The following is a 27,184-nucleotide window of genomic DNA, read 5'->3' as shown; positions in this document are numbered from 1 at the left end:
ACATTTGAAATGACCCCAAGGCCCACTGGCGAGTGAGAACAAAAGTAGGATTAGGATCTCAGAGCCCAGAGAGCCATGGTCCTTCCTGAAATGCCCAGCCTCTAGCCTCTATCCATCAGAGCTATGTGCAAAGGGATAAAGGAAACTCCAACCTGGCTATGTTGAAAATGGGTCACGGTGGATCTTAGAGGTGGAGATGATGCCACAAGAAACATCTGCAAAGACTGGACTTGGAACTATCTAGATGTAGGCTGCTTATTGTTGAACAGGCTTGATGGACACCACAGAAATATTTGTGTGTCCATGTCCATTCACTCAATGGCTTTACCCATGCCAACTCCATTTGTGGGGAAATACAAGCCAGCATCCTCAGCCCCTAAGATACAAGGGATTCTCTGCTTCCCTGGCATGGAGAAGGCAATGGCACCCCACTCCAGTATTGTTGCCTGGAAAATCCCATGGACAGAGGAGCCTGGAAGGCTGCAGTCCATGGGGTTGCTGAGGGTCGGACACAACTAAGCGACTTCACTTTCACTTTTCATTTTTATGCATTGGAGAAGGAAATGGCAACCCACTCCAGTATTCTTGCCTGGAGAATCCCACGGACAGGGGAGCCTGGTAGGCTGCCATCTATGGGGTCTCACAGGGTAGGACACGACTGAAGTGACTTAGCAGCTTAGCAGCTGCTTCCCTTGCTACAGCACTATGTTGAAGAACAGCAAAGGGGCAAGTGGCCCCAGCTTGGTTAATCAATCCTTCCACCCCAGCTTGGTTAATCAATCCTTCCGCTTCTCAGCCACAGTGATTGTTTTGAGGGATGAGTATGGCTGATTCGAGGTCTCGGGAATTATTCCTTTGTATCCAGAAGGAAATGGCAACCCACTCCAGTATTCTTGCCTGGAGAATCCCATGAACAGAGGAGCCTGGCAGCCTATAGTCCATGGGGTCACAAGAGTTGGACACGACTTAGCAACTAAAGAAAGAAAGATCCAGGCATGAGATGCTTCATTCCTTTCTAGCCATGGCCCTTAAGCCTTGAGCCTAATAGCTGGAAGTGGTATAGTCTCTACCAGCAGAAGAAGGTAAAGCCAAAGAGCAGACTGACCCAAAGACAAGATGTGGTAAATTACCGCAGGTGCCAGTGAGCCCCACGATCTAATCGTCTCTGGATGTGCTTTTGCCCTCGACCATTCTATGAGGTAACAAACTTCTCTTTATATTAGACACATTTTGAGATTCGTGTTTTTATCAGCTTCAGACAATACACCCTGTTAAATATTATTACTAAATAATTAAACAACTTCGCTGGCTGCAATAATTATTATACATGTACACAGTGCTCAAGTCTCTTAAACTATTTACCTTGTAGTTATACCATGAACAGCTATGCTTTACTGAACACCATGAAAGTTATTCTCGTTATCTACTTTATTCCTCACCAAAAAATGTTCAAACGGGGCATGCTTTTTCTTCTAATATTCAGATGAAGCTGGATATTACAGACTCTAAGGGACTTATTTCTTTCACCCATGGTTCTTACAAAGATCTATATCCTAACACAAAGGTTTCCTTTAAGTCCACCTAGCTGTATGGAAAGTTACGGAGTAAGACGTTTAGTCTCTATGCTAAAAGTTAAGGACAGGTATTAAAACAATTTTTGATACTATATGGACATGATATGATTTGATCATGTTGGCATTTAAATTAAATACTATTTTTAATTAGTGTCATAACTCTCTCATTATGTGTTCATGCCTCCAAGTCTTTAAGTGCCTCATAGAATATGTAGTCCAGGCAATTTGGTTTAGAAATGAGACTGAGGACCCAGAAACATTGAGTTCTTCCAAGGTTAAATGGGAAACTGTCACTGTGGGGGATATGAATCCTGAATTCGATCCATGAACACGTAATATCTATTTCTGTTGGCAAGTGAGGGCTCTTTCCTGCACCACTTGATTAATCCTTCTTGGCCTAATCATCTTTGGTCAATTTATTTTAAATAATAGAATGTATTTGTATGTATCTCTTTTGTCTTCAGTGAAAATTTTTACAAAAGTTATATCCCTATCATTAATTTTCATTAACACATGTTTGATTAAGCTACGACCTTAGAGAAGTTTGTCCCTGTTGGAACCTTTCATCAGGGGGTTTAATATTCTTTCAGCAAAGCAAAGAGCTAACAGAACAATCCTGGCTATTAAAAAAAAAAAAAATCTTCAAAACATGTACTGTTTCAGCTTAATGGTTGCAAATAGTAGTTTGTTATGGAATTTTAATGGTTCGATTATAACAGCCATTTCTAAAATGAATCACAGTTATTACCATGTAAGGTAGGGCATAAATTGTAGATTGTAATTGCTCACAGACTTTTCTAAAACAACGATATGTCTACATCAAATCTGGAGCATGCTGTTGACATAATAAACTGAAGGAAGGTTTATCACAAACCTAAAACAAAAGATGAGATGGAAGAGAAAGACTGCTATAATGATAAAGATCTTGCATTTGCTCAAAATGAAATTTAAACTGAAATTAAAATGAAGGAGCAAAAAAGTAATTTTCACCTCTAGACTCATAATCTTTACTGTATCTTTTCTTGGGTCTCTGAAGATTTTGATGTAGAAAGGATGTTTAAGATTGTTTAGGGTAATGGGTTTTAAATATGTTTTTAGCTATGGAGCTCTCAGTCACAAAGTATCTATAGCCTCATTATAAAAATATAGTAAAAGTAGATTTTTATCTGGCTGAATCAAGAGTGAAGTTTTTGGGACTTTAGTCCCTCAATTCAGTTTGCCTTAACCCATCTCTTGCTCTCAATTGACCGTGCCCAAGTCCCCAGCAACATGCAAAGGAAAATCCCCCACTCCATTCTGCTCATTCAGTTACACTATTAAATGCATTGAAGCCAAAAAAATGAATATAAATTCCCCAACATCTCAAGCCTAATTAGTGGGAAATCAGGGACAGGGAGACAGCTTCCCTGCACTGCTGTACAGAGAATATTCTCTTATGTTGCCTATTATTCAAGGCTTTTTGGATTTTTCCTCCTGTCTCAATATTCTCCTTACACTTGAAGCTTCTTGTCTCTTAATGAATGGTTGGAAGCCTAAAGAAACAAACTGTAGATACGCCTGGAATTCGCCAGAAAATAGAGTTATAATTAGAAAATAATTTGAAAAAAAAAAAGGATAAAGGAATACCAACCTTTGTTTTTTACCAAAACCCATGAAAGTCAAGGGAATTTAACATCTAAAATTGAAATGGCAAAATGGTTTTTGTAAGCCAACATGTTATAAAGTGAGTAACCTTCACTCAGTTCAAATTTGGGGCTTACACGTCTATTCCAAAAACAGTGCCTGCTTTTTTCTTTTTTTAAGTCAGGTTTATTCAATTCACTGCCTTCCTGTGAGTCAGTAAGACTTCTGCTGAGACACTGCCTTACGCAAATCGTTCTGTGCCTCGTTTTCCCCCACGGCCTCTGTGTATTCTCCCAGCCTTCCTGTGCCTGGTATTCACGTGTGTCTTTTGATAGTGGCGTCAGGGCTTCCTTTCACTTTATTCTCCTTTGCTTGACATCAAGGTGCTCTCTCTCTCTTCTGTTACTATTATGAAAATCACATCAACTAGTGAAAATGATACTAAAAATAAATCTGAAAAAGAACTTCTCTCGTATCTTCTGTTTTCTTGCCGATTTGTTTTTGCTTTCTTTTCATTTTTGTTGAAATGCAGTTGAGTTACTGGTTTTTAGCTTCTTTTCCTATGTAGGTCATTACAGAGTTTTGAGTAGAGTTCCCTTTGCTATATGGGCTCCCTGGGTGCCGTAGTGGTAAAGAATCCACCTACCAATGCAGGAGATGCAGGAAACACAGGTTCCACCCCTGGGTTGGAAAGATCCCCTGGAGGAGGCAATGGCATCCCACTCCAGCATTCTCGCCTGGGAAATCCCATGGACAGAGGAGCCTGATGGGCTACAGTCCATGAGGTCGCAAAGAGTCGGACACAAATGAGCACCCACAGGTTCCACATCATATTATACATTAGGTCCTTACTTGTTATCTATTTTACATGTAGATTTTATATCTCAGTCCCAGTCTCCCAATTTATCCCTCCCTCCCTTTCCTCCCTGGAAACCATAAGACTATTTTCTATATCTGTGATTCTATTCCTGTTTTGTAAATCAGTTCATCTGTACCATTATTTTTAGATTCCACACATAAGCTATATCATGCGAGATTTGTCCTTCTCTCTCTGACTTACTTCACTCAGCATGACCATCTCTAGGTCCATCCATCTTGCTGCAACTGCCTTTGAGAAGGAGGACGATGATCCAAAGACTTCCCAGTCCACAGGTCTTTACAAACGCTGCTGTCTTTAAAAGAAGATAGTGAGAGTGGCCGCTACTTGGAGATCTCTGTTGCCTCCAGAGTGCGTCCTGACTTCTGATCACTGTTCCTTCAAACAATGGCCTGTCTTACTTGAGAAGCTGGTCCTCTGCCCCACCCAGGTTCTTTCTCTGTGCTCCAGGCAGTTCTCCATACAATATTCCCTGTGATGTTCCCTGTGATGTGTTCACTTATTCTTGATCAGAGACCTTTGGATTTCAGGGTGATGGGATCCCAAATAAAGAAGTTTTCTTTCTTTTATTATCTGCTTCTGTATTTGGCCTCAGCCTTAGAGGTCAAAAATTCCAGTTACTCACTAGCATATTTCAGTGCATATCTGGTAAGGAAAATCCTGAGCCAGCCTTCCCTACCCACTTCTTTCCTTCTGCACTCAGCCTCTCTCTTAGTATTTCATTCTCACCTTTGTCTTTCTCAAAGAGGTCCTCTCTGACCACTCAAATTAAAAGATAATTTTTTTCTGCTGTTTTTCTAATGTAGCATCCTACCTTTTCTCTATGCTTGCAACATTTCTTGACATTTATAATTATTTTACAAATTTTCTTGCTAGCTTATTCATTGCCCTTATCCTTTAAAAATTGCAAGCCTCATGGGGCCTGGGACCACATGTGTCTGCTTACTTGTTATTTTACCCCCAGTGTGTAGAGTGTTATCAGGGCTTCCCAGGTGGTACTAGTGGTAAAGAACCTGCCTGCCAATGCAGGAGTTGTAAGAGACACAGGTTCGATCCCTGGTCAAGAAGATCCCACGGAGGAGGGCATGGCAACCCACTCCAGTATTCCTGCCTAGAGAATCCCATGGACAGAGGAGCCTGGTGGGTGACAATCCACAGCATCACACCGAGTAGGACACAACTTAGTATGCAAGCACGTGGAGTGTTATACTCACCAGACAGTATATCAGGGTATCCTGGCTGAGTGAGTGAATGCAACCTGAACCACTTCTTACTCCCTTTTCTGAAACCTCCTGCATTTCAGCAACTAGTTCAGTTTTTTGTTTGGTTGGTTGGTTTTGGCCACATTGAGCATCACAGGGGATCTTAGTTCCCCAACCAAGAATGGACCCACGCTCCCTACAGTGGAAGGTCGAAGTCTTAACCACTGGTCTGCCAGGAAAGTCCCTCAATGTAACTACTACCTACATCTTGCTTTTCTTGCCTGGGCTGTTATCACCACCTAGCATTCTTTTAAGTGGTTACCAAGCCCTGGGGTGAATGCCCAGTGTCCCTGTAGCTCTTCTCATAGCCTGAGCATAAAGCTCTTATTCTGAAAGCTGACACCCTGTTTAAAATGCAGTTACCATCTACCTAGGATCCTCTCTCCCTAGCATGGTCAAGCTCTATTGGTTCTTTATGGCTTCCTCTGTTACCATGGAGATAGATGGATTTTTTTTTTTTTATGCTATTACTGTCGAGGGCCAAGGAATATACAAACAGAAGAGGTGGGAATTAACTTGGACACTCTTTGTGCAATTAGCGTCTAATGAATCCTTCCTCACAATAGATTGGCTTCAACCCCATTAGTCCAGAGTCATAGCTGCTCAGACTTCATGTAATAAGATGTCGACTGATAACTCACAGCAGGGACTGTGAAACGGGCTGCTGGGGAGAAAATGTTTACTGAATAAACAGTCTGGTCACCAGGGAGAGAATGACTCATTTGCGTCTCCTGTTTTAATGTGTGAAAATGTTTTTCTTCTTGAAAAGGACTGCATTAAGGAGCTTGGAGGCATTTTGCCAGACTCATTTGTACAGTGGATTAGGATCTGAATAAGATTATAGAATTTCATGTCGAGCATGAAGGGGAGCAGGGTGTTTTGCGCAGTTTCTCTTCACTTTTGCAACCTTGTTACAAGACTTACTTCAAAAAAAAAAAAAAAACTTCAGTAGGGTAAAGTCTATAAAGGCCTTCCCTTTGACAAAAGAGGCTCAGAGAGGACAAGGGGAGACCACGGTCATGAAGCTAACACATGGCTGAATGAACCTAAGTCTCGGGTGCCCTCATTCCTGATATCCATTCCCATGGGATACTGCACCTTCCCCCATACCGCACAGGTTCTTAGACGAAGAGAATTATAGACTATACACCTTCTTCACTGAAGATGAAAGGAAAATGCAAGACCTTTCAACAGAAAGTAGAAACAACAAAGCCCATGGCCAGGAAATAATATTAAATCAGATCACTCGCTATCCTCATTAAAAGAAAAATAGATCTTCCTATTCTCCATGGTTTTTCTTTCCCCAAAATGTCATCCAAGTTTAAGACCATGACTTAAGAGATGGTGCTTATTTGAATAAATTGTGCTGCTCTGAACAGAGACTTAATGGGATGTGGTGGAAATCTTTTATATGCCATCACAGTCTCTTGGGCTTCCCTGGTGGCTCAATCGGTAAAGAATCTACCTGCAATGTGAGAGACCTGGGTTCCATCCCAGGGTTGGGAAGACCCCCTGGAGGAGGGCATGGCAGCCCTCTCCAGTATTCTTGCTTCCCTGTTGCCTCAGTTGGTCAAGAATCCACTTGCAATTCAGGAGACCCCAGTTCATTTCCTGGGTCAGGAAGATCTGCTGGAGAAGGGATAGGCTACCCACTCCAGTATTCTTGGGCTTCCCTTGTGGCTCAGCTGGTAAAGACTCTGCCTGCAATGTGGGAGATCTGGATCCAATCCCTGGGTTGCAAAGATCCCCCGGAGAAGGGAAAGGCTACCCACACTGGTATTCTGGCCTGGAGAATTCCATGGACTATATCCAAGGGGTCGCAGAGAGTCACACAGGACTGAGCAACTTTCACTTTCACAATCTCTTGACCCTTTTTTGATCCAGTCATTGTGGTATCGACCAGATGTACATAAGTGAAGTTCAACAATCCTGGTGTCTGATATACCAGGTGTATCTCGCTGTGTATCTCCATCTGTATCCTCATCCTTACCCATCCCAACACTCTGGTTCACTCAAATAAAAAATAGGAAAAATGACTGTCATCTGTGTCTTCCTTCCAGATGCTTCAGTGTGGAGTGATGCGATTTTTGTAAAGTCTGCTTCAGTTCGGAAAGTTTTGAGGGTTTGAGAAGTCACAGGATGGACATGGAATGTAAAATAGAGATTAGACCTTAAATGATTAGGGGAGAAGATTCCAGGCAAAATGATGAGCAAAAACCACTCGGTAAGAGCCGTAGTGGGAACAGTGCATAACTGAGTCCCAGTGAATAAGCAGGAGCCGTGGAAAGAAAGAGCTTCCCCAGGGACTCCGCAGTGAAGAACCCACTTGCGATGCAGGAGACAAAGGAGATGAGGGCTTGATCTCCGGGTCAGGAAGATCCCTTGGAGGAGAGAATGGCAATCCACTCCAGTATTCTTTCTTGGAGAAGCCCACAGACAGAGAAGCCTAGTGGCTTATAGTCCTTGGGGTTGCAAAGAGTCGAGCATGACTGAAGCGAATTAGCACGCACTCATAGACTTCCCTGGTGGCTCAGATGGTGAAGCGTCTGTCTACAATGCGGGAGACCTGGGTTCAAGCCCTGGGTTGGGAAGATCCCTGGAGAAGGAAATGGCAATCCACTCCAGTACTGTTGCCTGAAAAATCCCATGGACAGAGGAGCCTGGTAGGCTACAGTTTATGGGGTCGCAAAGAGTTGGACATGACCGAGTGACTTCACTTCATGTGGAAAGTCTGGAAAGATGAATTGGGCTAGGTTAAGAAGAGTCTAATGGGCCATTGTGAATATTCAGCGCCTGCTCTTATATTGATTTGGGTCTCTAGGAGGCTGTCAGTTGGGAGGAGACTGTGATGCAGTTGAATTCGCACTTTATAAGTCTCCATAAACAGATATGGTGATTTTATCACAAACACTTTATTTTTTGGCTGGGCTGAATCTTCTTTGCAGCATGTGGGCTCTTTCTTGCAGCCTGCAGGCTTCTCTGGTTGTGCTATGTGGGTTTATTTGCCCCTTGGCATATGGGAATCTTAGTTCCCTGACCAAGGATCCAACTCAGGTTCCCCTGCATTGGAAGGCAAATTCTTTGCCATTGGACCACCAGGCAAGTCCTTAAACATTTTTTTACCTCTGATTTTTCTATTCAACTATTCATTTATATGCAAGACAACATGCTATAACATCAAATACCTCTAAGATATTTTCAGTGCAGCCAAAAATGAAAGTTACATGAAAGCCAGGCATCAGCCAGTTCTTTGGAAAGACATCATGGTCCCTGCTGAGCATACCAGCTTTAGGGTATACTAGACCAAAAGGGTGAGTTCTGGCAAGAGCAATCCCTTTCATTTTTCTGAACTTCAGTTTCCTCCTGTTGAGTAAAGGTCACAACATGCATGCCAGAAACCCATGGAAAGGTTATGATGAGATACGTTATAAAGTTAGATGCTCAGCACATGTCAAATCCCTCTCTGCTTTCATTTTTCTTGTCTTCTCTGTGTCTGAATAATGTTAAACAAACGACATGTAGCTTCAGAACTGCTAACTGGATAGGAAAAGTTATCTTTATATTTAACACCACCCTAAACTTCAGATATTAGTACACAAATGTCTAGTACATAAATTCCTAGCAGACTTATCCATTTAGATGTTTCTCGTACTGAAATTAAGTATACCCCAAACTGCCAAAGCATACTCCATTCAGATGTCCCCAGTCTCTGTCTGTAACTGTACTATTTACACAAACACTCAAGGAAAACATTGAAACTTCCTTCCTCAGTTTCATTCTCCCTCTAACATGTCATTCTTACTGCGTGACTTTGTAGTATATTATCTCTCTTGCCTCTTAGACAGTGACTCCCAGGTACCTCCCACCTTCAGCCCATGGTCTGGCATACAGTTGGTGCATTCAGGTGTCTGTTAAATAAACGAGCCTATGGTTTTTCACAGTTTAGTAGAAAAGTACCTGTATATTAACCACAAATGAAATAAACTAGTGTTTGTCACTAGCCTCCAAGGAGAGAAAGACAGAGAGATAGAGACACATTTGAAACAAAAAGGCTTAAAAGAAACCATTTATTTCACTCAAGGGTGATGTTTACAGCAAAAATCATAAAATGGGTAATGTCCCCTTACATCTCCAGTGAATGATTTGAACAGAGATAACTGCAAAGACAGTGTGTTTTTTTCTCCCAATAGAGCTCATGTAGAGATTTTAATGAATTCTTTAATTCCAATAATTCAACCTTAAAACAGATTTAGTCACTTTTCCCTGAACAGCACAATTAGTGCACAGGAAGTATATTCCCCTGGATGTTATTAGCATTTTTAATGTGCTAAAACTGGAGAACAGAATTGAGCAATTCGGAATGCTCTAGGATTCCAAAGAACTTAGAACACTTTTCCCGGAATGTATAAAGATATTTTTATTAATTTTACATCAAATTATTGAAGAATGTTTGACATGTATAAAACTACATGCCTGTAATGCATATGACTTGATGAGATCCACAAAGCCATCTCCACAATCTGCCGTAAACCTATCCATCACCTCCAAGAGTTTCCTTCCACCCTCTTCATCTATTATTATCATGTGTGTATGTGATAGACCAACTGAGATCCACACCATTAGCAAATCTCTAAGTGTGCAATACATTATTAGTAACTAGAGGCACTGTTGGGGACTTCCTTGGTGGCTCATATGGTAAAGCATCTGCCTGCATTGTAGGGGACTCGGGTTTGATCCCTGGGTCAGGAAGATCCCCTGGAGAAGGGAATGGCAATCCACTCCAATACTCTTGCCTGGAAAATTCCATGGACAGAGGAGCCTGGTAGGCTATAGTCCATGGGGTCGCAAAGAGTTGGACACAACTGAGTGACTTCACTTTCACTTTTCTCAGGCACTGTACTGTACAATAGATTTCTAGGACTTATTCACCTCACATAAATGAATCTTTATACCCTTTGACTAATATCTCTCCATTTCCCTTCTTCCACCAGTCCCTGGAAACGATCACTCTATGTTCTGCCTCTGTGAATTTGACTATTATAAATTCCTTATATAAGTGGTATCACCTATGTTTGTTCTTCTATGCATGACTCAGCATAATAATCTCCAGGTTCATCCATGTCCTCACAAACGGAATTTCTGTCTTTTTAGAGGCTGAACCCTATCCTGTTGGATGTGTACACTTTTCTTTCTTTCCTTTCATTCTTTGATGGACACCTAGGTTGTTTCCATGACTTGGCTACTGTGAATAATGTTGTGATGAACTTGGGTGATGTTTCTTTGAGATTTAACAACATTAACCAAGGGAAAAAAATAGAACAAACTCAAATTTAATCAGAAATGAAAGAGGAGACCTTAAAACCAATGCCATAGAATGATTTTTTAAAGTCATAAGGGACAATTATCAAAAATTACATATCAACAAATTGGACAACCTAGATGAATAGGATAAATTCCTAGAAGCACACAACCTACCAATTGTGAATCAAGAAGAACTAGAAAGACTGAATGGACCAATAATGTGAGATTGAATCCATACTCAAAAATCTCTTGACAAACAAAAACTCAGAATCAGATGGCTTCATGGGGTTTATACCAAGCATTTATTGAAGAATTATGCTCTTAAACTCATCTTAAACTCTTCCAAGAAAAAGAAGAGAGGACATTTAAAAATCAATAATGCCAGTAGCACCCTGATACCAAAACCAGACAACACAACAAAATAAAACGCAGGCTGAGAGTCCTGGTGGACATGGATGAAAAGATTTCTCAGAAAAATATTAGTAAACCAAATTCAAAAGAACAGTTTAAGGATCATATACCATTTCAAGTGGAATTTATCCCTTGGATATAGGAATGGTTGAACATATGAAATTTAATTGATGAAAATCAATGGGATAAAAGCTTCCATCATGCTTGTATGGTAGTTCAGTGTGAATGTTTCAGGCTAGGAGAGTCTCCTGGTGATTTTCCTTCAGCAAAGACCTTAGTCTCCTTTACCTTATGGATTCTCCAACCTTAAGATTCCCAGAGTCCTCTTCACGCAGCTTGTGGATGGGAAAAGAGAGCAGAAAATCAATGTAGGAGGATATAATGAGGCCAACCTGAAAATGTATCTCTGTTGCCCACAATTCTCCTGGTAGGCTTGTCACATGACCCATCACATGGCCTTACCTAACTGCCAAGGAGGCTGGGAAATGTAGTCCAGCTCTGTGTCTGTGTGTAAGGGCAACATTTTGGTGAACAATCTTCCCATCTTTCTGGCAAGGGCAATGACTCTGAGCATGATGATGATAATTAAGAATCCCCCTTAACAAAACCAGAGCAAATGGGGTAATAAAGTCACCAGGGGAAGCAATGAAAGAGTTCATAGACACAGAGCTCCATGTCCTCAGTAGGAAGGGTGTGTGTGGTGTGTTAGAGTGTAGTATTTAGTAGCAGAATAAAGGTGATAGAATTAATGCTATGCAGGGGCAGATATTTTTGCTATTAAGAGAATTGGGAAACATCTACTCTGCCCTTGGAAAGTGCCTTCAAATTTGTGAGAGGCCAGATTTTCCAGGAGCTGAAGACCTCAGGCTCTCTGATTCTGATGCCTGAGTGCAGGCATGAGTGAAGCATCCGTAAGATGTGGTGGGCTGCTTTGGTCCTCGGGGTTTTGTAAAGTCTCGGAATGATCTAGAGTGAGGTCAGTTTAGCGGTAGGAGCAGGGGCCTGATCTCCTGAATAGGAGAGGATAAAAGAACTGATTTCCTCAAGAATGTCCAAACCATGTAGCCATAAAACAGTTTTTTATATTCCCCTGAGAGCACTGGGGCCAGAATAGATTATCCCAGTCTAAGGTAAGCACAAACTAGGATATGGGTGTGAAATGAAGTATAGAAACCCCAAAAAATTTTAATTTCATATAAACAGCATTTTCTTTACTATCCCAAATGTTTCTTGGAGCATACAGGTAAATCTAGGTATACATGTGCATATGTACATAATATATACATATATACACACATATATATATAGTACGTGTGCAGTGTGTGTATATTCTTATCAATATCAATTATTATTTATCATATATATATACACTCGATAACCAATAAAAATCTACTGTATAGTACCAGGAACTCTGCTCAGTACGCTGCAAAATAACCTAAAAGGGAAAATCATTTGGAAAAGAATAGATATATGCATATATAGAGATATGTAATAGACACATGCATATATATAACTGAAAACCATGGGATTCTCCAGGTAAGAATACTGAAGTGGGTTGCCAGTTCATCCTCCAGGGGATCTTCCCCACCCAGAGACCAAACTCACATCTCTTGCATCTCCTGCCCTAGCAGGTGGATTCTTTAACACTGGGCCACCTAAAACCAGCACAAAGTCCCCTGATGGCAGAAACCAATAAATAAAAAGCAAAGAAGCTTAAAGAAAGGAATCCATTTTATTTGGTGTTGTATAGCTTGCTGTTTCTTACAGGGAATAAAAGTTTGTTTCAAATTAAAAGCACCACCTCTCTACAACTATCTTCGTAGCTTTAATTACAGGGTTTGTGACCCAGTGGAGCCTGGAGGACATCTGTGGAAAGTGATTCTGGGCAGACACTGTGGGATTTCACAGCTCCCTTTGGGTTATGACTCGGCCTCTTTCATAAATAGAGTCTATTAGAGACCTTCTCTGAGAGCTGAATTATAGTGATGCAGTTTTTAAACTCACAAAATATTTGCTGGCAGAAATTAACCCAAGGGGTCTAAATTGTATCCATTTCTTGATGGATCACTAATATTCCTTTTTACAAATTTCTTATTGGGGTTTAAAAATAGTCCCTTCTTGGTCTTTCACATCATCTCATTTTAGCCACTTTCTCCACAGGGTGACTCCCTTATAATAAAGGTATCGGATAAGACCCATTAACCATTGAATTGAGCGACTGGACTTCTGGGTGTTTGAACACATATATAACAGCAGAATAAAGAGAAAATACTAGAGGGAGAATGAGTTATTCTGAGTGTGCAGAGAGACAAAAGGGCCTCTGCTGGTCAGGAAACTAACCCTGGGGAAGATGACCCAATGGGAAGATTTGGAGACTTACAAGTATAGGGCTTCTTATGCCATTAGTCGTGGTCAGTAGAAAAACAAGCCAAGATCGTGTACAATTTGAATTCATTTAGATATGCTCTAAATATGTATCTATATGTAACATAAGATTCATAGCAGATTCTGGCTATATTTCTCTATATTGACTGATACTCAGAATTTATTTTATTTATTCATTTATTTATTACTATGGAAGGAAATAATTGAGGGAAATTGAAGCAATTAATGTTCTTTCCTAGTGGTTATAGTGGTATCGGTTTTTTTCTCCCCATTCTTTCCTTCTTTCATCCAAAATCTTCAAAACTTTATTCTCTGCTGTAAAGGCAGCAAGTTTCATTCATCGCTCCATCACACAGGGTCACTAGTGGAGAAAAAAGGGGTGGACAATCGTTCACTTAACAAAGATCAGTTGCTCAGTTCTGGTTGCTAAACTTTGAGAAAGCCATAGGTCAGTTTCAGGAAGTAGGGATACTGCTCAAAGCCTCAGATGCTGGGATGTTTTTCCATTTGTTTGTTGTTTTGGAATCAGTCCTATTTGATCAGGGATCATATCCCAGTTTTGCCACTGGATTTGCCTTGTAATTGAGGCAAATTCTAGCTGCTTCTCAGATTCCACATAAGTAAAATAGGACTGTTTCATATTTTTATAAAAGTACAAGCATTATGTGCATTAACATTCATAAAGTGCTCAGTTCAGTTCAGTTCAGTCGCTCAGTCGTGTCCGACTCTTTGCGACCCCATGAATCGCAGCACGCCAGGCCTCCCTGTCCATCACCAACTCCCGGAGTTCACTCAGACTCACGTCCATTGAGTCAGTGATGCCATCCAGCCATCTCATCCTCTGTCGTCCCCTTCTCCTCCTGCCCCTAATCCCTCCCAGCATCAGAGTCTTTTCCAGTGAGTCAACTCTTTGCATGAGGTGGCCAAAGCACTCAAGTATATAACAAACACTGTAGATGTGCTTTATTTTATGATCACATCTGAAGCTGAACTGTGAGTGCATATTCTCCCAGTAAATGCCAGGTCCCACTTTCCTTAAAACAAAAGTGAGAGGCGTGTCTTGGGAGAGGTCATGTGACTTGCCCAGGAAGTCCTATTGGTTACAGTTAGGTAAGAGGAGTAAGACTCAGAAAAGCCCTGTGACTTCTTTGAGGAGGGATTCAGCAGTCAATTCCAGAATCTGAGCGAGACCTAGAGTCTCTAGTTTCCTAGTCCAAGGAGTCCTCTCTCTGAACTAGAAATCATTCACTCTGAAAATATTTTCTTAATCTTTAACGTGCATAATTCACATGGGCTACCAAAAGCAATAACTGATTGATTTCCTTAAAAGTAATTCACTCAGGACTTTGCCAGTTAGAGTGGCTATAGGGGAAAAGGAATCTCAGAACAGAATTATGTGACCCAGATGCCTGAAAGCAGAACTTTCAACTTAGAGCTGCAGGTTACTGGTAATTTTTTCTCCACTGTTGACATCTGTCTCTTCTCTCGGGGAAATGCTCTGCAGAGCTCACCAGCTGGTTTTTCAGCTGGGGTGTGCTACGACTCAGGTGGTATGGCTCAGCAGAGGAAAATAAATAAATGAAGCAGTAAACAAGACACAACCTGTCCATCTTTTCTCCAAGAACCCCATCATCAGTGGCTGCTAACTGTAGGATTCCCACCAATAATTGAGTTTCACGCTGCGGCATTCTCCCACCATGTGGTGATGTGCAATAGTTAAGTAAACTGACGGGAACATCTCATTTGTATCCTCTACTGGTGTTATGGCTGGTTTTCTTAATATGTTAGGGAAATTGCCCATACTACACCTGTCACAGGTGAAAAATCTGCATAAACATGCATAATTCATGAATCTCCTATCCCAACGAGAGAATTGTGAGGACTTGTTATTGCTCGAATGCCAGTTTTTATGGTGACATCTCAGATATAATTGAAGACTCTGGAAAAGGCAACTGTCAGAAGAAGCTTCTCTGTTTTCTCAATATTCCAGGCTGCTTGCCATTGGCCAGGGTAACTAATGGTTCCAGATTTCATTTTCCCTACCCCCAGCATTTCAGTAGAGCAGGTGCAGCCCTGATTTAAGCAGACTGGATGGGAAGCAACCTGGATTCATGGTAAAGCTTGATGGGAGTGGAAGCCGAATGGGAATTCATTGATAGAATATGAGTAATTTGTAAGCACAAGAATATAACATTTTATATTTGCATATTTTCCATTGTCCTTCACTGCTTATCTAGAGGGGAGCTTGGTTAAGTCACAAAATCACCTTTGTTTATAATGTTCTTGATGTTTGAAATGGTACCTTACTCCTCTCTGTACATAGATAAATTGGACTCCTTTTCCTTTATTGACTATGTTAATTTCATTAGCTAAAAAAATAATAAGTGTGACATGTAAGAATTTCCCAGAATCTGGATTTTGTTCACATGTTACATTATGATTATATTTAGTTAAAATGTTTGACAAAAATATCATAAGGATAATTTATGTGTCAATGGCTCCTACCCAGAGGGTGATGATGTCTGATGGCTTCATTTTTCTTACAATAGTGACAGAAGCACATCAGGGTTTGCATTTGGAAGGGGCCCAGCAAGAGCTGGGGAAGAGGAATTACAAAAGGGTATGAAGAATATTTTGTGAGTGACAAGTATGTTCACTATCTTGCTTGCAGTGATGGTCTCATTGGTACTGCTGTTGTTCTTTAGTTGCTAAGTCATGTCTGACTCTTTGTGACCTCATGGATTGTAGCCAACCATGCTCTTCTGTACATGGGATTTTTCCAGGAAGGTTATTGGAATGGGTTGCCATATCCTCCTCCAAGGGATCTTCCCAACCCAGGGACCTAACCAGTATCTCCAAGTCTCCTGCATTGCAGGGGGATTCTTTTACCACTGAGCCACCAGGGAAGCCACAAATAATAAAACTTACTGAATTGTGCAATTTAAATATGTACAGTTTTTTCCATCAACTATGCCTCAAAAAACCAGTTCTAATATCGTGTGAGAGAATCATATCTCTTGATCAAATATATGTTTTCAAATATTCAACAAAATTACATTTCAACAAAAGAAAGTCCTGCCCAATAGGATTTCTCATAGATCACTATTAGATGACATATTCTGATTCCCCCAGTCCTTCCTAAATCTAGCATGCATCGGAACCCTTCATTTCTTAAGAACTGATCATCTTTCCCAGAACAACCGTTTCCCAGTATATACTATTTCAAGAATGGATGTAAACCAGTCTCTGAATACACTTATTGGACACAATGTTAGAACATGGGTTTCACCTGGAGTAAGCCTAATCCGTGTTAACACCTCATTTATGAAGCATATACGTATAATCGGGCTTCCCAGGTGGCTCAGTGGTAAAGAACTTGCCTACCAATGCAAGAGACATGGGTTCAACCCCTGGGTCAGGAAGACCCCTGGAGAAGAAAATGGCACCCCAATCCAGTATTCTTGCCTGGGAAACCTCATGGACAGAGGAGCCTGGCGGGCTATAGTCCATGGCGTAGAAAAGACTCACACGTGACTTAGCAACTAAACAAACAGCAATACATGTAATTAATAAATAGTGAACAAAACTAAATTGATATTACAGTTATGCATAGAGTATCTGCAAACACTTCTCTTGAGAAGCAAATTGGTTATTCATAGTTATGCTACAAACCACCTGAAGATTTAGTGGCTTAATGCACCAGGACATGGAACAACAGACTGGTCCAAACTGGAAAAGGAGTACGTCAAGGCTGTATACTGTCATCCTGCTTATTTAACCTATATGCAGAGTACATCATGTAAAATGCCAGGCTGGATGAAGCACAAGCTGGAATCAAGATTGCCAGGAGAAATGTCAATAACCTCAGATATGAAGATGACACCACTCTTACGGCAGAAAGCAAAGAGGAACTAAAGAACCTCGATGAAAGTGAAAGAGGTGTGTGAAAAAGCTGGCTTAAACCTCAACATTCAAAAGCTAAGATCATAGAATCAGGTCCCATTACTTCATGGTAAATAGATGGGGAAACAATGGAAACAGTGACAGACTTTATTTTCTTTGGCTTCAAAATCACTGCAGATGGTGATTGCGGCCATGAAATTAAAAGACACTTGGTCCTTGAAAGAAAAGTTATGATCCACCTAGACAACATATTAAAAAGCAGAGACATTACTTTGCCGACAAAGGTCCATCTAGTCAAAGCTGTGGTTTTTCCAGTAGTCATGTCTGGAGGTCAGAGTTGGACCATAAAGAAAGCTGAGTGCTGAAGAATTGACGCTTTTGAACTGTGGTGTTGGAGAAGACTCTTGAGAGTCCCTTGGACTGCAAAGAGATCCTACGAGTCCGTCCTAAAGGAGATTAGTCCTGAATATTCATTGGATGTTGAAGCTGAAACTCCAATACTTTGGCCACCTGATGGGAAGAGCTGACTCATTGGAAAAGACCCTGATGCTGGGAAAGATTGAAGGCGGGAGGAGAAGGGGATGACAGAGGATGAGATGATTGGATGGCATCACCGACTTGATGGACATGAGTTTGAGTGGACTCTGGGAGTTGGTGATGGACAGGGAGACCTGGTGTGTTGTAGTCCCTGGGGTCACAAAGAGTCGGACATGACTGAGCAACTGAACTGAACTGAAATGACTAATTAGATTGCCTACATATCTGCAAATTAGGCAAAATTTGGTGGAAGAAATTCATCTTGTGCTACAAAACACCAGTTCTGGCAACACTGGTGAACGAAGACTCCATTTTCAAGATGGTGCACACACTAAACTGGGCAATTTGGTGCTGGCTGTCTCCTAGGAGCCCAGCTGAGAATGTGGCATGGCGCATTGTTTTCTTTCCATGCAGGGCCTGGGAAGGGCTTCTAGAGATTACTTCCAGCATGGTAGCTGAGTTTTAAAACAACAGTCTCCACAAAAACCTAGGGAAATGTATAAGGCATATTTCAGCCTACCTTTGGACGTTCTATAAGGTTCTTTTTGACATACTGTTTTGACCAAGTCAGTTACAAGTGTCTAACCAGTTTTAAATGTAGGGGATATCACCTTAACATATGGCTAGGCAGCAATAAGCCATAAAAGAACCTGTAAGAGGGATCTATTCCAGTTTATTCTTTGGGAAAGACAATCAGTTGCAATAGGGTTTATTTATTTGAGATGCACTTCCTGTTTTAAAACTTAGCACTGTTAAATTGCTATTATGTTTTCTTATAACACATCAAGTTTTCATAGTTGTTTACAGTAATGACAACACAGTGTTGAGAACTCCAACAGCTTCAATTTTATCCATCCCTCATCTTAAAGAAACAGGAAGCATTAAATTTTCTATAAGTGCTTTAAAGCCCACACTATAATATGCATGCAGAACAATTAAAAAGAAAAAAAGAAGAAGAAAACACCCACATAAAATTGTAAATCAAAATGCAAGGCATTTTGTAATTAAAAGTAATTACATGAATTTTTGAGAAAACCATTTCAGTATGTTAAGATCCCAGTTGATTGATTCTTCACTTGGTTGATTCTCCATTTGACTCTGGAGCTGGATAATAAACTGAATTTAGCACACTTGTTTTCCATTTTTAACTTATAATTCTTTAGTAAGATGTTTTATCTGTATTTCATTTATATTAATTAATGTAGCCTCTGGGTGTGTGTGTGTGTGTGGGTGTGTGTGTGTGTGTGTGTGTTAGAGAGAGAGAGCTTTTTGGTTTTTTGTTTTAAATGGTATCATACTACATAAAATCGATAACAAAACCCATTACTATAGTGTGATGGGGAAAGTGTGCTTGGAGCTGTATTTAAGTTATTTAAATTCTGCTCACACACCTATGAGTTGTGCCATTTCAGGCAGGTTGTTTAATCTTTCAAACAAATCTTTCAAATCTTTTCAAAAAAGCATCAGCCTTTTTCATCTATAAATGGAAATAACAAGAACCACTGGGTTTAATGATTACATGAAATGAATGAAATAATATTTTAATTTCTTGGCACAGAGTAGATGCTCAATTAATTTTTAAATTATTTTTCTGTCCTCTTATACCAGTTTGTTAATAGTTTTCTATTGACTTGTGTATCTAACTGATTTTAATATTTAACACATTATTTCTATGTTTGATATCTGAGATCTGAAGTTATCTGTAACCATATTCATCTTTATAATTGTAGCACTGCAGATGCAAAGGGCCTGATAGCTGATAAAATAATATGTTTATTATTATGTTTGGAAAATTAAGTCAGTAATATTGATAACTTTTTTATATTTGAGTAGCTATTCAGCAAGATCTTTTCTGACCCACCTCCTAGAGAAATGAAAATAAAAATAAACAAATGGGACCTAATTAAGCTTTTGCACAGCAAAAGGAAACCATAAACAAGATGAAAAGACAACCCTCAGAATAGGAGAAAACATTTGCAAACAAAGCAACTGATGAGGGATTCATTTCCAAAATATGCTCAGTATCAAAAAAAGCAAACAAACGACCTAGTAAGCAGAAGACCTAAATGGACATTCCTCCAAGGAAGACATACAGATGGTCAACAAGCACATGAAAAGATGTTCAGCGTCACTAATTGTTAGAGAAATGCAAATCATAACTATAATGAGGTTTCACCTCTCATCAGTTAAAATGGTCATCATCAAAATATCTACAAAGAATAAATGCTGGAGAAGATATGTAGAAAAGGGGGCCCTCTTACACTATTGGTAGGATTATAAATTAATATAGCCACTATGGAGAACAGTATGGAGGTTCCTCAAAAAACTAAAAATGGATCTACCATGCGACCCAGCAATCCCACTCCTGGGCATATACCTGGAGAAAACTGTAATCCAGAAAAAAAGTGCACCACAATGTCCACTTCGTCACGACTTACAATAGCCTGGACATGGAAGCAACATAAACGTCCATCAACAGAGCAGGAGATAAAGAAGAAGAGGTGCGTATATACAATGGAGTATTATTCAGCCCTAACAGGAACAAAACTGTGCCATTTGCAGAGATAATGGGTGGACCTAGAGACTGTCATACAGAGTGAAGTAAAGCAGAAAGATATTCTATAATACTGCTTATATGTGGAACCTAGAAAAATAGTACCAATGAACTTATTTGCCAAGCAGAAATAGAGACGCAGACATAGAGAACAAAGGTATGGATACCAAGTAGGGAAGAAGGGGTCAGATGAATTGGAAGATTAGGACTGACATATATATATGCTAGAATGTATAAAATAGAAAACTAATGAGAATCTACTGTATACACAGACTACTCTACTCAGTACTCAGTAGTGACAAAAATGGGTAGGAAATCCCCAAAAGAGGAGATCAGTTAGTTCAGTTGCTCAGTCGTGTCTGACTCTGCAACCCCATGGACTGCAGCACGCCAGGCTTCCCTGTCCATCACCAACTCCCAGAGCTTGCTCAAACTCATGTCCATCAAGTCGGTGATGCCATCCAACCATCTCATCCTCTGTTGTCCTCTTCTCCTCCTGCCTTCAATCTTTCCCTGCATCAGGGTCTTTTCCAATGAGTCAGTTCTTCGCATCAGATGGCCAAAATATTGGAGTTTCAGCTTCATCATCAGTCCTTGCAATGAATATTCAGGACTGATTTCCTTTAGGATGGACTGGTTTGATATATGTATACATATAACTGATTCACTTTGCTGTACAGCTGTACATTGTAAAGCAACTATACACAAATTAAGAGCTAATAAAAAAGTATCTCTGAAGTGTTTATAAGATTCTTGCTAATGTCTTATTTCCACTTAGCAGCACAAATCTGGCAGCTTTAATTTTGTGTTGAAGAAGCTAAGATGGAAAAGAGTTGAATCTCGGCTTTGGACATGCAAGGAATAAGAAACAAAATTTAGATTTCAGTTTATACCTCAGTATTTGCCTGCCATCTCAGATTTGGGGTTAATTTCAAAGTAGGTAATTGCTACAGAAAATTACTTTCCAAAATGAAGCCACTCCATTTGACCAGTTTAGCACCCATTATCTCGGAAGGCTGGGAGTCACCATGGGGAGATTTGCAGAAAGGCAGCCATTGTCATGAATGAGTTAACCTCAAGAGGCAGCACTGAGCATGCTCACTGTGGAGTGCAAGGAGCTGCACCTCTGAAGGGCACAGCTTGTGAAGACAGAGCTGTGGAGAAAGCTTGGTTTGATATTGTCAGAAAACTCATAAATGTTTCATAAGGGCCCCTCAGAAGAAGAGGAAGATAAAACCTCACCAAATGACCTCCTTTGATTTTCTCATAATGGAAGATTATAAATCCCGATGAAACATCAGGCTGGAATGAAGACCGGCCTTTTGAAAACCTGAAAATGCCTTGTCAGGATCCATTTTCTCCTATCTGATCCTGCTCCTCTGCACTTGAAGTGAAAGAAGGTTATCAGATTGTCACCACAAGGGCAGCTGTGGAGTCGCCCGGAGAGGAAAATATACCCCACCCAACACTGATGGCTGGGCAGGCAGAATGGATTCTCTGTACACTGGGAAGGACTCACGGGGCCTGGACCAGAATCCTTCGCAGGCCCCAGGTAGCTGTCTTTTTAGTCTCACACCCAAAGCAGGTCAAGGACATGGTAGCAAGGCTGCAAGCAAAGGCTGTGAATATTATATATGTTAAAGGAACGAATGTGTGCCGGAACTCTTTGTAAGTTGTGTGACATTATACAACATGTTTTGTTAAAAAAAAAAACAAAAAACATAATTCCTTATTTATTTCCATTTTTTAAAATATTTTTTTAATATGGACCATTTTTAAAGTCTTGATTGAATTGGTTACAATACTGCTTCAGTTTTATATTTTGATTTTTTTGGCTGCAAAGCATGTGGGATCTTATCTTTCTGACCAAGGATTGAAACAGCACACCTGCACTGGAAGGCAAAGTTGTAAGCACTGGACCTCCAGGGAAGTCCCTATTTATTTCCTCAATAGCAATTTTCATTGCAGAAAGGTTAAAGAAAAATACAAACATGCCCAAAGAAAACACAATTATAATTGACTCAAAAAGCAGACATAATCTCTTGCATGTTGTGAAGAAGAATCTTTTCTCAAATAAGAAATTTCAGGTTGATATAGACATAATGAGAGGATATGACTTATCCTGGTATAATCAAGAGACCTAAAGTTGCTGGAGAAAAGATAAGTTTTCCCAAACTCTTCCCCAGCAATTTTAGGTCTTAGAGACTACTCTTATTGTGTCTCTATCAACATCCAAGGCTATAAATAATAGGTAATACTGTCAACTTTAAAAAAAGTACACAATGTGAGAGTTGTGAGTTAAGATTCATTTGGGGAAAAATGAGGACTGTAGCCTGGGAGACAGCATTCAGAGAGCTCTGAAAAATTGCTCCAAAGAGGCAGAGGAGATGGTTAGTATATATGAGATTTTGGTGAAAGTAGAGTACATGCAGTCAAGCACATATTTTTCCAGAAGGTTTCTACTAGTTTTGTGAAGTTTTGCTAGTCACAAAAAACAGTTGTCACCATGAAGGATTTTAGTGATTTTCTAGGTATGGGGAGATACAAGATACAAGAATTGCGCTCATAAAATTTGCTCCTGAAAATATCTGAGACCTGTCCTGCCAGCTTTCCACCACCCCCTCAAGCACAGAGTGCCTCATTTTTGCTTCCACTCTGAGCTCCTTCAGGTGGTGTTCGAGGTCAGCAGCTTCAGTGTCACATGACTTAATCCTTGCAGAGGTAAATGGAAGTGCCAATTTGTAGTTGACAATACATATTTACATATGCATATAATTTCAGTGCAAAATAGTTTGATATTTAAATCACATATGTATTGTGTATTTTGTGTATATTTTATTATATAATGTATTAACATATATTTTATTATGTAATGTGATTGGCATAACATATGTATAGCATATACATGTTATACACATTTGTATATGCGCACAATACAATGGGTATATGATTATACAAACACAAACACACACAATTTGTACTGTGTATAGTGGCCACTGTACTTCCCTCCACTGTTATGCTTGAGACCTAGGTGGGCACAGAAATCTTGCTAAAGGGCTGGGGCACTTTAATGTGCTAGTATTTGTGCTAGACCCACCCTCCGTTGGGTCTGAGCTGTACCAATGAGCCCCAGAATATCCTATGAGCACTTGCATCCTTCCCTTCCTCTCCTTCTAATAAATCCCACTCTATCCTTTGCAGTCAATCCTCAGTTCCACCCTCCATGAATCTTCTCCCAATTTTCCAGACCGCAATGAGTATTCTCCTTCTGTGGCCTTTTGGGACCACATATATTGTGTTTTGTTGTTGTTTTTCAGTCATTCAGTTGTGTCCTACTCTTTGGGACCCCATGGAGGGCAGCACATCAGGCTTCCCTGTCCTTCACCATCTTCCGGAGTTAGCACAAACTCACATGTAATCCTATATTTCTTTCTGAGAATGTTTGAATAATAGACTTCCCATTCATTGAATGCCTTTTCTCTTTAAGAATTACAGACCCTTGTTCTCAAGATAAAACTAATTCTGTTTCAGTCAATTAACGTCCCCCTAGCTCAGATATGCAGATGACACCACCCTTATGGCAGAAAGTGAAGAAGAACTAAAGAGCCTCTTGATGAAAGTGAAAGAGGAGAGTGAAAAAGTTGGCTTAAAGCTCAACATTCAGAAAACGAAGATCATGGCATCTGGTCCCATCACTTCATGGGAAATAGATGGGGAAACAGTGGAAACAGTGGCTGACTTTATTTCTCTGGGCTCCAAAATCACTGAGGGTAGTGACTGCAGAAATGAAATTAAAAGATGCATACTCCTTGGAAGGAAAGTTTTGACCAAACTAGACAGTGTGTTAAAAAGCAGAGACATTACTTTGCCAACAAAGGTCCATCTAGTCAATGCTATGGTTTTTCCAGTGGTCATATATGGATGCGAGAGTTGGACTATAAAAAAGCTGAGAGCCAAAAAATTGATGCTTTTGAACTGTGGTGTTGGAGAAGACTCTTGAGAGTCCCTTGGACTGCAAGGAGATCAAACCAGTCCATCCTAAAGGAGATCAGTCCTAGATATTCATTGGAAGAAGGACTGATGTTGAAGCTGAAACTCTAATACTTTGGCCACCTGATGCGAAGAGCTGACTCATTGGAAAAGACTCTGATGCTGGGAAAGATTGAGGGCAGGAGGAGAAGTGGACGACAGAGGATGAGATGGTTGGATGGCATCATCAACTTGATGGACATGGGTTTTGGTGGACTCCGGAAGTTGGTGGTGGACAGGGAGGCCTGGCGTGCTGCAGTTCATGGAGTCACAAAGAGTCGGACACGACTGAGCGACTGAACTGAACTGAACTGAGTTCAGCTCCCTCACCTTTAAATGGTGTGATAATGTACCTGCTCTTTTAGGTCATTGTAAGGATTAAAGGCTTGCCTATTCAAAAGTATGGTTTTCCCAGTAATCATGTATGGATGTGAGAGTTGGACTACAAAGAAAGCTGAGCGCTGAAGAATTGATGCTTTTGAACTGTAGTGTTGGGGAATGCTCTTGAGAGTCCCTTGGACTGCAAGGAGATCCAACCAGTCTATCCTAAAGGAAATCAATCCTGAATATTCATTGGAAGGACTGAAGCTGAAGCTGAAGCTGAAATACTTTGGCCACCTGATGTGAAAAACTGACTCATTTGAAAAGACCCTGATGCTGGGAAAGATTGGAAGCAGGAGAAGTGGACGGCAGAGGATGAGATGGTTGGATGGCATCACCAACGGGATAGACATGAGTTTGAGCAAGCTCTGGGAGTTGGTGATGGACAGGGAAGCCTGGCGTGCTGCAGTCCATGGTGTTGCAAAGAGTAGACACGACTGAGTGACTGAACTTACTTAACTACTTAAGGATTAAATGAGCTATAAATTTAGAAAGAAAATATATATAGAGAGAGAGATAGAGTCTCCAGAGCTTAGTATTTGCCTAACAAATGTGTGTTAAATATTAAATTGTAAATAAATATTACATTTTAAAATGTAAATATATCACTGAGTGCATTCATCAGTTACTGTTATTATTACTAGCTTTAGTTCTGATATTAACTCTTCTCTTTTTTTAGCTCTAGGGTATATTCCAATACTGAATTCTAAAAAAGGAGACTTTCTTCCTTTTGATTATGTCTCATTTTTACCTAAATTTCCTTTATCCGAAATTCTGCATAAAATAAGCTAAATGTCTCCTTTGTGAATGAATGTATCTTTTTTCTGTATTCAAGAACACCTGGATGAATTTCACTTGTTTCTGGTTTGACTTGTTTTTACAACTGCTACTTAACACTTTCCATAGGAAATTTTAACCTTATTGAATTCATGTTAAAGTTTTTTCTGTGGTTGTTTTCCAGGGTTTCTTTGCATGTGTTATGTAAATACATGCCTGCAGTTCGAAAACATTTTCCCTAAATGGGAAAGATTTGAAAACCGATTAAAGTCGAATAGACAGGAGAACAAATAACCAGTTTTATACTTACAAATGATTATAGTTTTACTTAATATATTTCAGGGCAAATTATATTAGCTATCACTAGAATCATATAAAATTATCCAAGTATTCCCTGATGGATTAGTTTGCAACTAATAACAACTAAAATTAGCTGCATTGCCACTGGGTAAGCTTATGGGTAGATCACTATCCTTCCCATGAATGAATAATTCTTGGTGACCACTGGCCTCTCATTCAGACTCTTTCTTTGCAACAAAAATCTCAGAAAGAGCAGCTGTTTGCCACATCAAGGTCACTCTTTTATTACCCTTTATTCCTTTGCTCCTAAATTTGTCATTGGTTAGAAAAGAGATTCTTTGTGACCCCCATGGACTATAGCCCGCCAGGCTCCTCTGTCCATGGAATTCTACAGGCAAGAATACTGGAGTGGGTAGCCATTCCCTTCCCTAATTCTCCGGGAATCTTCCTGACCTAGGGTTCGAACTGGATCCCTGCATTGCAGGCAGATTATTTACTGTCTGAGCTGCCTCTGAAATCTAGATGTGATTTACCTGGCAGTTCAGCATGCAAAACTCAATGAGGGACAGGACTCCAACAGCAAGCGATATTCCTTTCTAAGAAAGAGAATAGTATGGAGTCCAGGAGAAAGGAAAGGGGTGCTATTTACTTAGGGCTCAGTGCCTCTTAGCTTTTAAAGGAAAAGCCTTAACAGGTCATCATAAAGGATATTCTGTATCAAGGAGTCCACCAATTTAGGAACAGAAAAAGTCATTCAGGGCAAAATCCCCAGGATGCTAAGTATTGTGACACATGTATTAACAGAAACAGGGCAACAGAAACTTTAAAAAAAAAGTTTAAAATTTACAAGGCTCACTGTATTAGCATATATTGCACTTCACTCACTATATAACAAAACTGGCAGTTATTTCTATTAATATCCACATTATGTCATATTCATGTTATCAATAATTTCATATATTAGGAGCATCTGAAGTCATTAGTTATTTTCTTCAGGAAACATTGTTACAAGTAGCAAAGTTGCCTATTCAACTATGCCAACCATTTGATTTTACTCATATGCTGTTACTAGTTCTGACTGAATGTCATCTTGATCTCTTCATAACACGACTCACTTTCACACTTTCCAAGGATTTTGTCCTTTTACAGTTCTCAAAGCTATTGCTGGTTCCAACACCATTTCTGCATAATTTCTTTCTGATTATTATTAACAATTCCCTCTGTGGAAAACAGACAAGCTCGGGGAGTCCCAGGGGTATTTCATCACTGC

This window comes from Ovis aries, chromosome 9, assembly GCF_016772045.2.
Source record: "Ovis aries strain OAR_USU_Benz2616 breed Rambouillet chromosome 9, ARS-UI_Ramb_v3.0, whole genome shotgun sequence".
In the NCBI taxonomy this organism is placed as follows: Eukaryota; Metazoa; Chordata; class Mammalia; order Artiodactyla; family Bovidae; genus Ovis; species Ovis aries.
The sequence above is the reverse complement of the archived record's forward strand: the minus strand, read 5'-3'. Positions refer to the sequence as shown.